The sequence below is a fragment of the Parasteatoda tepidariorum genome, chromosome 1 (genome assembly GCF_982258835.1).
Source record: "Parasteatoda tepidariorum strain Cologne lab strain chromosome 1, Ptep-v5.0, whole genome shotgun sequence".
Lineage (NCBI taxonomy): Eukaryota > Metazoa > Arthropoda > Arachnida > Araneae > Theridiidae > Parasteatoda > Parasteatoda tepidariorum.
This window is the reverse complement of record NC_141755.1, coordinates 116,979,210-116,991,571: the sequence shown is the minus strand read 5'-3', so window position 1 is coordinate 116,991,571 and position 12,362 is coordinate 116,979,210. Positions and strand designations below refer to the sequence as shown.

At 27.0% G+C, this 12,362-nt stretch overlaps 1 long non-coding RNA gene across 1 annotated transcript; it reads left to right on the top strand.

Annotated features, from left to right (window-relative positions):
* Positions 1 to 898: 898 nt before the first annotated feature.
* On the top strand, positions 899 to 11,846 carry LOC147816763 (uncharacterized). Its single transcript, XR_015428576.1, has 3 exons — positions 899 to 1,145; positions 4,018 to 4,140; positions 10,982 to 11,846. It is a non-coding gene; the product is annotated as an uncharacterized LOC147816763 (long non-coding RNA).
* The last annotated feature ends 516 nt before the right edge of the window (positions 11,847 to 12,362 follow it).

Below are 12,362 nucleotides of genomic sequence, written 5' to 3'. Positions count from 1 at the left end.
GATTATTTCAGTCAGCACTGCGGTCGAGGCGAGTCGGGTGCGGTATTCGTATCGATCAGCCATCTCAAGGATTTAAATCCTCTTCGGGTGACAAGCGCTCTACAGCCACCACGGCTCTTTATTGACGTATTTTATTTTACAAGCGTCAATTAACACCCGGCCCATTTTAGAGTTTACGGCTACCAATTCCGTAGCCTTGTAATTTTGGACCCAACAGAAAACAAGTCAACTCCTGGATCCTGGCATTGGGAGAAATTTGCCTTGGTGGAGGACTTTTTGTTTGAACTAACCCGCATTTGCGTTACATGGGAAGAAAAATCACGAAAATATACCCTGGTCAGTCTGACGGTAAGGGGACTCTAACCCATGGTCCGTCTACCACTGAGGATATATTAGGTCAGCACTGTGAACGGTGCAAGCCAGATGCGGAATTCGTATCGACCAGTCATCGCTGGGATTCGAACCCGGTTCAACTCATATAGAAATCTGATTTGAATGGTTTTTCTTTTGTTCACACTCAAGTTTATCCGATCTTTAGATAACGTCTTGTAACACTGAAATATCAAAATGATTAAGAAGAAAACTTTATTAATGAGAAATAGTTTTTTGTAATAGTGATGAATCAGGTAGTAAATTAAAAAAAAAGCTATAACTAAAAGAAATATTTAAAAAAATAAATAAATTGTAAGTGTTATATTTTATTCAATAATTTTAAAAATTGAAAATAACACTATTTCGAAAATAGGGATATGTATAAAATCGTACCTTTTAATTGTATGCATTACGTTTTTAACTCTACGATTTCAATGCGTAGTAAAATATTTCGCTCTTGTGTTCTGATTTAAATTAGTATTTTCTTAAAATAGTAAAGTATTTCGCCACTTATTTTAATACACTTCAGGATACAAGATGTAAAAATTCTATGTGAGACTTATTTCAAACTTTTTAAATTGGCGAATTTTCATTTGGCGACTTTAGTTCGGCAAATTCCAGAAAACCAATTAGGAGAAACAATATAACAACCTTAGAAAATCAAAGCAGTATTCTCTTTCCTCTGGTGAGTAAATTTTAAGTTGATTGTGTAATTTGTTGTTGAAAGGCAAGGGTTTAAGTCTTATTTTTTATAAAGACTTGCGATCTATCAAGTAAGTTAACTTTTTTGTTGCTACATTTATTATAGATTTTTAAAAATACGTATTTCTATTCTTTTACTTCATTTCGATTGTTTTTATCAATCGTTTTATTTTTAAGGATTTCGATAGTTTTTTTATTTATATTAAATTGTTCGAAGTTAAGAGAAAGACCTTATACTTTATAAAGGACTGTTTGTTGAATGGTTATCAAGTATTGAAGTTTATTAAGTAAAATTTTTATAATACTATTTTAAGAAAGATAGTCAATCAAATCAAATGTCGCGATTCGCATTTACGAGACTTAGAATCCACTTATGGTGATTTCTATTTACAAGATTTAAAAGTAACGCATTGTAATTTTCGTCAAATATTCAGAAATTGCACAGCACGAATTGTTTCAAAATAACGCATCACAATTTATATTAATCTGATTTTAAGAAAAACTTTGATTCGAACTTGGGCTGTTTTAAAAATCAAACATTACCATTTGTAATTACGCGAATTCAATATCGAAAATTTCGTTTTTCATACCCGTAATTTAAAAATCGCATATCACGATTCATATTCACGCAATTTAACTTTAATAATTGAGTTTTCATGGATTAAAAAAACTTAAATTTTGGCATTTTGCCTACTTATAATTCAAAATATATTTATACCATTTTTGTTGATTATTCATGGATTCAGATAATTAAAAAAGATTTCAAGACATTTTTGGATCATTTTTCTGAAGCTATTATTAATTATTATTACTATTCAAGTATTCTCGGAATCTGTTGAACTTTGGAATATCATATATTATTATGAATTTGATAATATTGTAATAAAATTACAATATTATGAAATTTGCAATTACAATATTATTATTATTATTTTAATTACTTAAAATAAAATGGCTCAATTACTTTAATTGCTTAAAATATTTTCATGAATTTAATTCATTTATACTTTAATTCTTAAAATTTCCCAAAATAAGATTTAAAATATATCAATTCCTCATTTATAAAAATTATAATTATAATTTACAATTTTCCATTAGCAGAATTTGGAGATACTCAATGATTCTATATGTCTCCTGCGTAAATTTGTTTTCCCTTTAAAATTTCGGGTATCACCCCTCTTATATACTGATGGCGAATTTTTATATTCAAATTTTTCTATTTTTAAAAATAATTTGCGATAAAAACAATAAATAACAGTTGAGATAATATTAATTTATTTAAAAGATTAAAATATATTTTTATTTAATTTTTAACTCTTTTCCAAAATTGTTTTAGAAAAATTTTATTTTATATTTAGCTAATGTCAATCTTTGACTCGAAATTTATTTATTTTGATCCCTTAAAATTCTATTTCTACAGTCTTCCATTGAATATTGAATTGATTGAGATTGATAATTATTGAATTGATATATTTAATAATAAATGGTTAATTTTATCTACCAAATATAAAACGCTGTGTAACTGCGTAAATTATTCCAGAAACTGGAAATCACCGTTGAGATAAAGCTATAATTTTACGGAGACAAAGTGAGACAAAGAACTGTTTTACTGAGACAAAATGCCATTTCTGCTGAGACCTTTTCTTATTTGCTGTATCATCCCTGAATGGTGTATACTTTTCTGTATTCGCTTTTAACGAAGAGTCTAGAAAAAAATTAAGGGTGGTTCTCACAAAACACCCTGTATATGAAAGCTTTTTCTCTAAACCAATTTACTCGACATTAAGAGTGATTTAAGGTAAAAACTAACATATATTTTATTAGCCGTCTCGAAATAAATGTCTTATTATTGCATTTAGTAGAGTTAATAGAAGTCAGGTAAATTTCCAAAAACGAAGCCTGCAATTTCCAAAATGTACGCTGCCTATCCTGTCATACAATTAAAAAACAACGTAAGTGCTTCACAATAGGATTTCAATAATAGCGACTTTACAACTATATCCACTGCTAATGCTTACAAAACTGAAACAAAATTTCAGAAAACTGATAAAAATATTTTACAATTTATAAGTTTTATTTCTTTCATTTTATTCCTTTCTCTTGTTCTGAATTTTGTTTTTTTAAATCTTAAAACACATTTCTTACACAATAACGACAATTATGTATCTCGAATATTTAAATATTTGTTTGTTCCAAACTATGTATTTTTTACAATTTGGAGCTTAACATATTATGGAACTTAACTGTAAAAAATAATGTTAATCTACTGTAAAAAAATAATAAATTTTCTAAAATTTTCATCAAAGAAACTTCCTTTAAAAATCTTTTTTTTTTCATTTTTCATTTTTAACCATATATTATTGTAATTATTTATGAAAATTTTGGCATTTGTGTTAATGTTTTAGGGATGCTAACTTACTGTTTTATGGGTTGACGTTTCCCAGGGGTAGTAAAACTGTTTTCATTTATAATTCTTACTTTAGTAAATTGATTTAATGTTATTTTAATGTTACGATATAACTTAGTCTTTCTAAACGTTTTTTAATTTATTTTATTGCGAGATATTTTGTGTTTTCTTCATCTGCTTCTAGTTGACAGGAAAGAAGAAAATATCTAAATGTGTTTTTACACATCTTATTTGGTGTGACAGCCAAAGGTGGGCCAAAGCCTTCAGTTGAAGATTCCGTTGGACAATTTATTCTTTGACCTAGAGTATTTTTTCCCCAACCCTCTAAAATCTGATTCCACATATTTGGGCCATCACCGTTGTGGTCATTTTTTTATGTATTTACGTATATAATTTTGATTAAGGAAAAAGCTGTTCCCTTTAAATAAGTTACATTTTCCCTCATATATTTTGTGCTTGGCTTAAATACACAGTGAATAATCAACACTGAACTGATAATTATGTTTCACTTGTGAATAAGTATTGGTTTTTTTTAGGAATTCCTTTGGTGGAATTTGTTGTGTGGCCTGACGGAACTGAATATGGCGTGAAAGGGGCTCCGCGAAACCCTCAACGATGCCTTATCTACAGCTATTGGATTAGTTAACTGAGCACTCAGGGTAAGTACTCTTTGTTACTACTTGTTATATTCATTTTATGTTAAAAGAAATTAATTATAGTGCTATCAATTGTTTAACACCCAATCTTAATATTAATGTGAAAAAAATGTAGAACTTATTCATAAAAATTTACCAGAAGAGGAGGCGAGGGGGATAAAACTCTTTTTTAAATTCGTGAAATATTTAGAAATTAAACTTTTATTAGAGTATCAAATAGAGATCAATCATTTCTATTACTTTGGTTTTTGAGCCATGATATCTCAGACGATAGAGCGTTTTCGCCATCCCATGAGGCGAACTGGGTTCGAATCCCAGTCGATACGAATTCCGCATCTGACTTGCACCGACCACAGTGCTGACGTGTAATATCCTCAGTGGTAGAAGGATCATGGGTTTGAGTCCCTTTGCCGTTAGGCTTGTTCTTTCAATAATTGATACAATTTCAATAATATATAAACGTATGGATTGATTTGGAATAATATGTTTATCAATTTCTTCAATATATATTTAATAATTATAAATACGAATACTTTCTCAACATTTTTAAACATCTCTCAGCATCTTTTATATCGTCTTAATCTTAAAACAAATTTGTTAATTATCTGCTTGCACGTGTTTCGCAGAATTATTTTGCGAACTATTTAATTAAATTTTAATATTTCTCAAAATCTTATTTTTTACGCTACCACGCATATTATTTTCTCATTTATATGCTAATAAATTGTTTTGGGAATTTAGTTTGCTTTTCCTTTAAAGTAAAATTCCTTTTGAAATTATTGTCAAGTTTTAATTAAAAGAAAACTTAAAATTATTGCCAGCTAGCTGAGATCTTGTTAAGAAATTAAAAATATTCTGCTGATTAAAATTATACGAAGCAGAACAGCTGACTAATTACGAAGCATACTATTTTCTTGCTTCGATATGCCTTGTTTTGTTAAACAGCAAAAATTGAAAATTGTAAAAAGATTCCAAAACTGTGCTATTTTTAGAATCATCTCAAATTTTTTTTTTATTTTTTAACTTTATAATTTCCTTAATGCTAAAATAAGATATATTAGGAGATTTCTGAATAACAAATTATTTTATAGATACATCTAATATGTTTAGCAAATAGTTTTATTATGCAATTCTTAGAAGTTATAAATATAAATTGTTCTTTTATTTTGCCGTAAAAAAGCAAAAATGTTAATATTTCTTTTATGCTCAATTGAATCGTGACAATGATTTATTTTAACCCCAGAATTGAAATCTGTTTGGACGTAACATTTAATTGCTTGGAGCGGTTGGAAATATTTAAGCTTATTAAAATTGTTAGAAATTAAACATATTCTTTAATTTTGTTAAAAGCTGCAGAAAAATGAGGAAAAATAGTGAAAAGTCCCGTTTACCATCATATTTATAATTCATACATTTACTCGTATAACTTGAGTTATTTTATAAAAAATAAATAAAATGAAGGGTAAAATAAAAATTCTATTGAAATATGTCTTTAAAAGTATACACTAAATCATATTTAGAATAGATTTCGGATCGTTGGATAAAAAATATATTTCCCAAAAATTTTGAATTTGATGGAGAAGTTAACTTGTTTGAAATAATTCACTTCTAATTTTTTAACTTTGTCATCTAGTTGCAATTTGACTTTTGAAATTTCACTTGTAGATGGAATTGTTTAACAACCTAAACATTTTTTTTCATAGCAGCAGTCAAAAAATTTATAAATAAAAAAAAAAATTAAAGTAAAATAAATAAAAATAAAATAAAATAAAATCATTTAATAAAAAAATATTGCTTGAATTTTTTACGCAGTTTGATAAATTATATATTACTATGTTTTTTTTCAATCTAAGATTCATAACCATTATCCTACTTAAAACTAATTTTAATATCACACTAAATAATATAATTTAATGCACTTTGTCATTAAATGAATATTCCAATGAAACTAAACTGGGAACATAAAAATTTCATTATCTTCCAAAAATATGAAAATGTAAATAAAAGTCAAATGTTTAGTTGACATTACAACATTTGAATTAAATGTTTAGCTAGCTCAAGAGACTGAAGGACTCATTTAGACTAAAGGAACACGGTATAGAAATCCCTTTTCAAGAATACGATAAATCTATTGCTGCACATCTTGGGGATAAATTTAATCTCGATAATGCCAAAATTCTAACCATCCCTGCCACATGAGCTCATCGTGATACCCGGGAATCTCGTTTTGTTCATATGAATGCCGATTATCTTGTAAACCGATATTAGTTCTCACACAATCTCTGAGTAGAGCGTGGAAATGCATTTTGCTATGATTTGCCTTTGTCTGCATTTGCGGTTTTTCTAGTTTTTCTTTTATTTAATTATTTATTTTCTATTTCACTTTTGGGGCACTGCGGTTTCTCCAGTTTTATTTTCCACTTTTATATGTTTTCTCATTGCTACTTCACATTTCTGCTTTATATATACCAAGCATAATGGATCTCTCTTGATCATTATTTTGATCAAATCGTTATGCTGGAAGAAGCAAACATTTGTAAATTATTATTTCAACAGGGTTCATGCTGTCCTTAAAACATTTAAAATACTGTGACACCTATATTGAAATAAAAGTTATTTTTAATTTTAAAATTAAAATTTCAAAACTTAAGATTTTTACCAGATATTTGAATTCGTTAATTGAAATTTTTTTTTTTTTATATTTGTAAGCTTAGTATTATCTAGTTTTAGTATTATCTAGTTTTGCTGCCACCATTACATTTTCTTAAATACCTTACGAATTCTGTTTTAAAAGGAGACTATATTGTATGAAATGTATGTATGCAATGATGGTAAGAAGCGTGAAATAAGTTTGCAATAAAAGGAAAAAAGCAAAGAAATTATAGTAGCAATATTTGGTGATCGTAACTGTTGAACATGTTTAGTGACATTTTCGGATGAATTTACGAAAACCTACTTCAGAAAGGACGCTATTTTCAAATTATCTTTATCTAAACAAAGCCACGTAACTCACATATTTGTTGGTAGAATAAAATGATTCTTTAAAAAAAATGAATCATACAATATTCTCAAAAATATATTTTTTAATCTTTTTAAAATGTCACATAACATTCACTAATTACTTCAATTATAATAAAAAAGAAATATCGCCGTAGAGAAATGTAAAAAAAAAAAAAGAAATATACATTAAAAGTTAAGAATATGCGTTATAATTTTTTCTAGATATTTTACAGTTTTTACGGGATCTTTTTCGAGATTTGCCCTACATCACTGCATATAATTAAAATAATGCACATTCAGTTTTAGTATAAAATCTTCGTATTTAAAGAAGTTAAAAACAATTTCAATACAATGGTACCTTATAAAAATTTCACGTGTTCAAATACTGAAATCTTGGAAAATTGTAAATAATTTATAAATCAATTCAAATTTTATTTTTAAAGGAGATTCAAACGAAAGCAACCTTTACTTTTTGGGCAGTAATAAATTAAAAACAAATCTGTTGCCTAGTAACTTTAAGATATTTTTCTATGAACTATTTTTAAAAGAAAAAGAAAGCATTTCCGACCCGAGCTAACATAAAACGAAGAATAGCTTCAGTTTTTATTTCATTCATTTTCTATTCTCTTAATTTGGTTGCTTAGAAACGGAGTATTTCTCTATATTATATTTCTAATTCTGCTATGGTGATAATTCTTGCCATCTTTTTGGGACGACGCCAAATATAGAAAATTTCATTACAGCCCTAAATTTTGATCCAATTTTTTCAAAATTTTGTCTACCCCTCTATTTTGAGGGGGGGGGGGGTAGATTTCTAGGCGGTTTCTTTAATTATTTATGTTCAGGACGTATTCAATGCTATTTTAACCAATGACAGCAAAAATTTTATACATACACATACATACACATGTATTTTCCCTCTCATCGCGTTGTTTTTTCATATTAGAAAATCGAAGCTTCGAAATTTAAGATTTTACAGTTTAACGCTCTTTAATAAGGAAATTTGGTGAGTTCTATGTTTCTTTAATTATTTGATAGATTTAACGATGTTAAATTTGAAATAAAAAAAATCTGGTAACAAATCTTAGGCGTGTTTAGATGAAATTGAAATTTTGTAAAATTGAACATTTTATTTTCCAAGAAAATAAATAATATTTTTATTTATGGCAATTAAGTTAAATTTTGTATTTATTCAATTTAATTAGTTTTAGCACTGTTTCGCAATAAAAACTATGCATTGATATAATTTTAAATAAATGCTAAACTCGTTTTTATCAAAATCTAAACTGCAACTGAAATATTACACCTTTGTTTTAGTGCTCTGCTTTGAATTTAAACATTGAAATGCAGTTGTCTACACGTGTAATTAATTAATACAGCAGCTTCTCATATTGAAGAAATGAAATTTTATTTGGAATTTTTAGGTTTTAGGACAATGCGATAAATGTTTTAAAAATTTCAATTGTAGGTTTTAGCAATTGCAAGCATACTCAGTATTACAAACATACTTCATATTATTAATGTATTCACATTTTTAGGATTCAAGAATAAAAAGCAAATTTTTTTTCTCCTTTTTTTAAAAACTGAGTTATGAGTTTTGACTCTCTGAAATTGCAATTGCATTTGTTACATTAAAGTGTTTTCTTTATTTTTTTTGTTGTTGATCGAAATCGAAGGCGGTTTTCTAATGCAGCAATTCCCAATTTTTTTGTCTGTGGAACCCTGAATAATCGACCTTCTTTTGGCGGAACGCCGTGACTAAATGAATAAATTTATTTAGCATTTTTAAGAACATATAAACTAACGAAAGACTTTTAAATATTAAAAAAATATTTAGTGAATGAAATTTTTTCTCTTTATCGTTTTATCAGAATTAGTCTTAAAATGGAGTTTTTAACGTCTGATGGTTGAATTCACCGTTCTAGAGTAGCATCTAGGATAAGTCTTAATTTAATTTCAATGCACGCATAGACTGAAAATGAAAAAGCTGGAATATGGTTTCCGTTAAAATGAAAACGGAAAAATAAAAAGAGAGAAATAAACGTTGAGGCTGGTTATCAGGAAAACAGACTTCTTTATTGTGGAATTTGGTTAATTTTAATCGATGTGAAATAGTAAAATAATTTTTTTAAAAATGCATATTCTTTTCATAATTCATACCGAGGAACCATAGGGTTCCTCGGAACATAATTTTGGAACTGCTGTTCTCATCGATTCAGATAATAGTGAATCAACAAATAATTCATTGAGCTTCTTCTTTCCGCTTGCCCTTCCTATCCCTTCATCCTTTAAAGTTTTGCGTTTATAATTCCACATCTAATTTTAAATAGACAGTAGACTTAGACAGTATTTTAAAAATACATTCTCCCACTGTTTTCTTATATTTTTCATTAAGTAAAGTTTAAAATTCAGCTAAGTACTAAATAATGATTTAACCCATTAATGCCTAACCACAAATAGTGGTCTATCTATGAAAACTACTTGGGTGAAAAAAAGTTATAGAGCACTTTTATCTACACCGCATCAAGTGGCTATTTCATTCTGTTGCCAACCACTTAAGCTTAAGAGAAGAACTATTCAATGAACTGAGATCGAAACATAAATATTTATACATAATTAATGTAGAGAACTATCTAGTTTCTACAAAATAATTCGTGAAATCGAGACGCTTGTGCTACCACTTTTTCTTTTTTGAATACTTTCAAAAGGACGCCAAACACAAATAAGTTAAATCGCTAGATATTTTAAGAAAAAAAAATCTTTGATTTTAATTTTACTGTTACAGGAGTAATAGGAATTTTTCTTACTAAATTTATGTTATTTCGTGAGCAATTATTTTTAATATAATAAGGGTTCTTACCTTATCTCAAGGAATATTCTAAGAAGTAACGTTTTTCTCATGACGTTACAGATCAATTCAGAGGTTTCTGCTACCTGCATCGGTATAAAAAAATATATAAGTAACAAAGTTAAGTACTGTTGCTAGAAACATACGTGAATGTATACAAAACATACATAGAATACTTACAAAAATTTAATCATAAAAGAAATCGCACAAAAAAAACCTAGTTATAAACTAAAATTTAGAAATATATTTGCAGTATTAATATAAAATGTTTTTTTGAACATAGTGTTTTAATCTAAGGAATTGGTACAGAATTTTCATTTTCCCGAAACATTCCATATTATTTACTGAAGTATAAAACAAAATTGCATGAAAATATTTTTTTTTCTTATACTGCAAAATTCGAATAATTTTAATGATTTTTAAAATGTTGCTGTATGAGTGTTGTAATTTTAATTTATTGCATTTCGAACGAAGTAGAAATATGATTTTGCTCCCTTCTAACTTATTAACACAGCAATATATTTACTAAGAATTTTAAAACTGTAAAATTATAAACATGACTTAAATAATCTCATATTAATGTAACAAGTAAATTTTTATCCTGATTTCTCTTTAAAAACATTGAACAACTCTTAAAAATGAAGGAAAGATTTTAAGAAAGCTTCTTGAAATAAAGTAATTTTTAGAATATTATAAAATATTCTCAATAATTTCATACTTATTAAAATTAATAATTAAGTGCACATGGGATGCAATTTTTTTTATCCCATTTGTCATATTTAGTTGCCCAGTGGTCGATTGCCACTATTAATTTTTTTCCTTTAAGACAAGTTATTTTAAAGTTACTAAGGTTACTTACAATATTTCCGCCGAGGTAATGAGATATCTATAATTGAAAATTTTATATGCCTTGTCCTTAATGAGTTTTGTTTATGAAGTTTTAATTACAAACAAAGTAAAAAATTTAATGTTTTCCTCTTACTTGGCATATTTTAGATTCGTCTAGTCTCAACTTGTTTTGAAAGCTGGCCTACAAGTTAATGCCATACTCTGATGTTAACGGAATATTATGGATAAGTACCTTTTGTATTAATTCTTATTAATTGTATTTAAATGTCACAGGGCTGCTAGGGGTCACTAAAATCTAGTTAAATTATGTGAACAATGCTTATTTAGATTTTACTTTATAACCGGCGTTGACAAGCCGACCCATTTTTGACATAACGACTATCTAAGTTCAACTCCGTCGTGTTGCACTTCTGTACCTAACCCAGAAGACAAGGATTCTATAACCCTTTGGTTTTTGATTTTTCTTTTGTGTACAGTTCTTTAAGACATGAGTGATTGTGACTGATATATATATATATATAAATTTTTTTCTCAAATAAAGCAATCTCAAGTATAATAGCAGATAAGATTTTACTTTTTCACTTCCTTACATTTGATGTTTTGTTGTGTAAATATTTTATTATGTAAGTTTTTTTTGTTTTTGTTTTCCTTTTTGTTCATCTTTTTAAGAAACCTTAAGATTTAATGTAACTTTTATTTAATGCATAACATCGGATTGATTTTTTAAACAAAATATTCTTAACGGGAAAAATATTTGAAATGAGGCATAATTACAAAATGATAAATCTGTACTTCTATTAATTTTTAACTTGGTTCCATATTAGAATTAAATAAATAAAAACTTTGAAGACATCAAATAGGTTTTGTAAGCAACATATTAATTTCAATAGCAAATTAATTTTGTATTTTTATAACAAATTTTTACATAAGAAATTTCACCAAAATTTGTATTTGGTTACAGAAAAAAATACACTTTGCTTTTTTCATTTAAGAGTGTATAAAAGAAAAAAAATAGTATAGATATTAAAATATTTAAACATCTTTTTCGTTAATTATAGTTTTTTTTAAAGCAACTTCACATTTAATCTGCTTTTTTGTAAGCACAAAGTGATTTATAGCAAAATTGATAGCTGGATATTGCTTAGATAATCTGGTAATTTTAGAATATTACATCAACAACTTTTCTTTTCAGGTATCTGACTGGGTGAAAATCAGTAATTACGATAAAAAAAATTTTGATTTTAATTTGTTATTCATATTTAAACTTTTGTTCATTAGCTTTCCCAAACCCTTAAAAGTTTAATCTCCAATTTTTAGAAATGAAGTTATTTTTTCGTATGTTGTGAGGTGAAACCAAACCAAAATTAAACTCACGAAAACGAAACTAAAATATTTTGCTTTGAGTATTGGAACCTTTATTTATTTCAATAAATTATATATATATATATATAATTCATTTTCAGAATGAAATTTTCGGATTTTTAATTTTTGTGTTAGAATATTCTTAAATTAAAAGTTTTCTTGCATT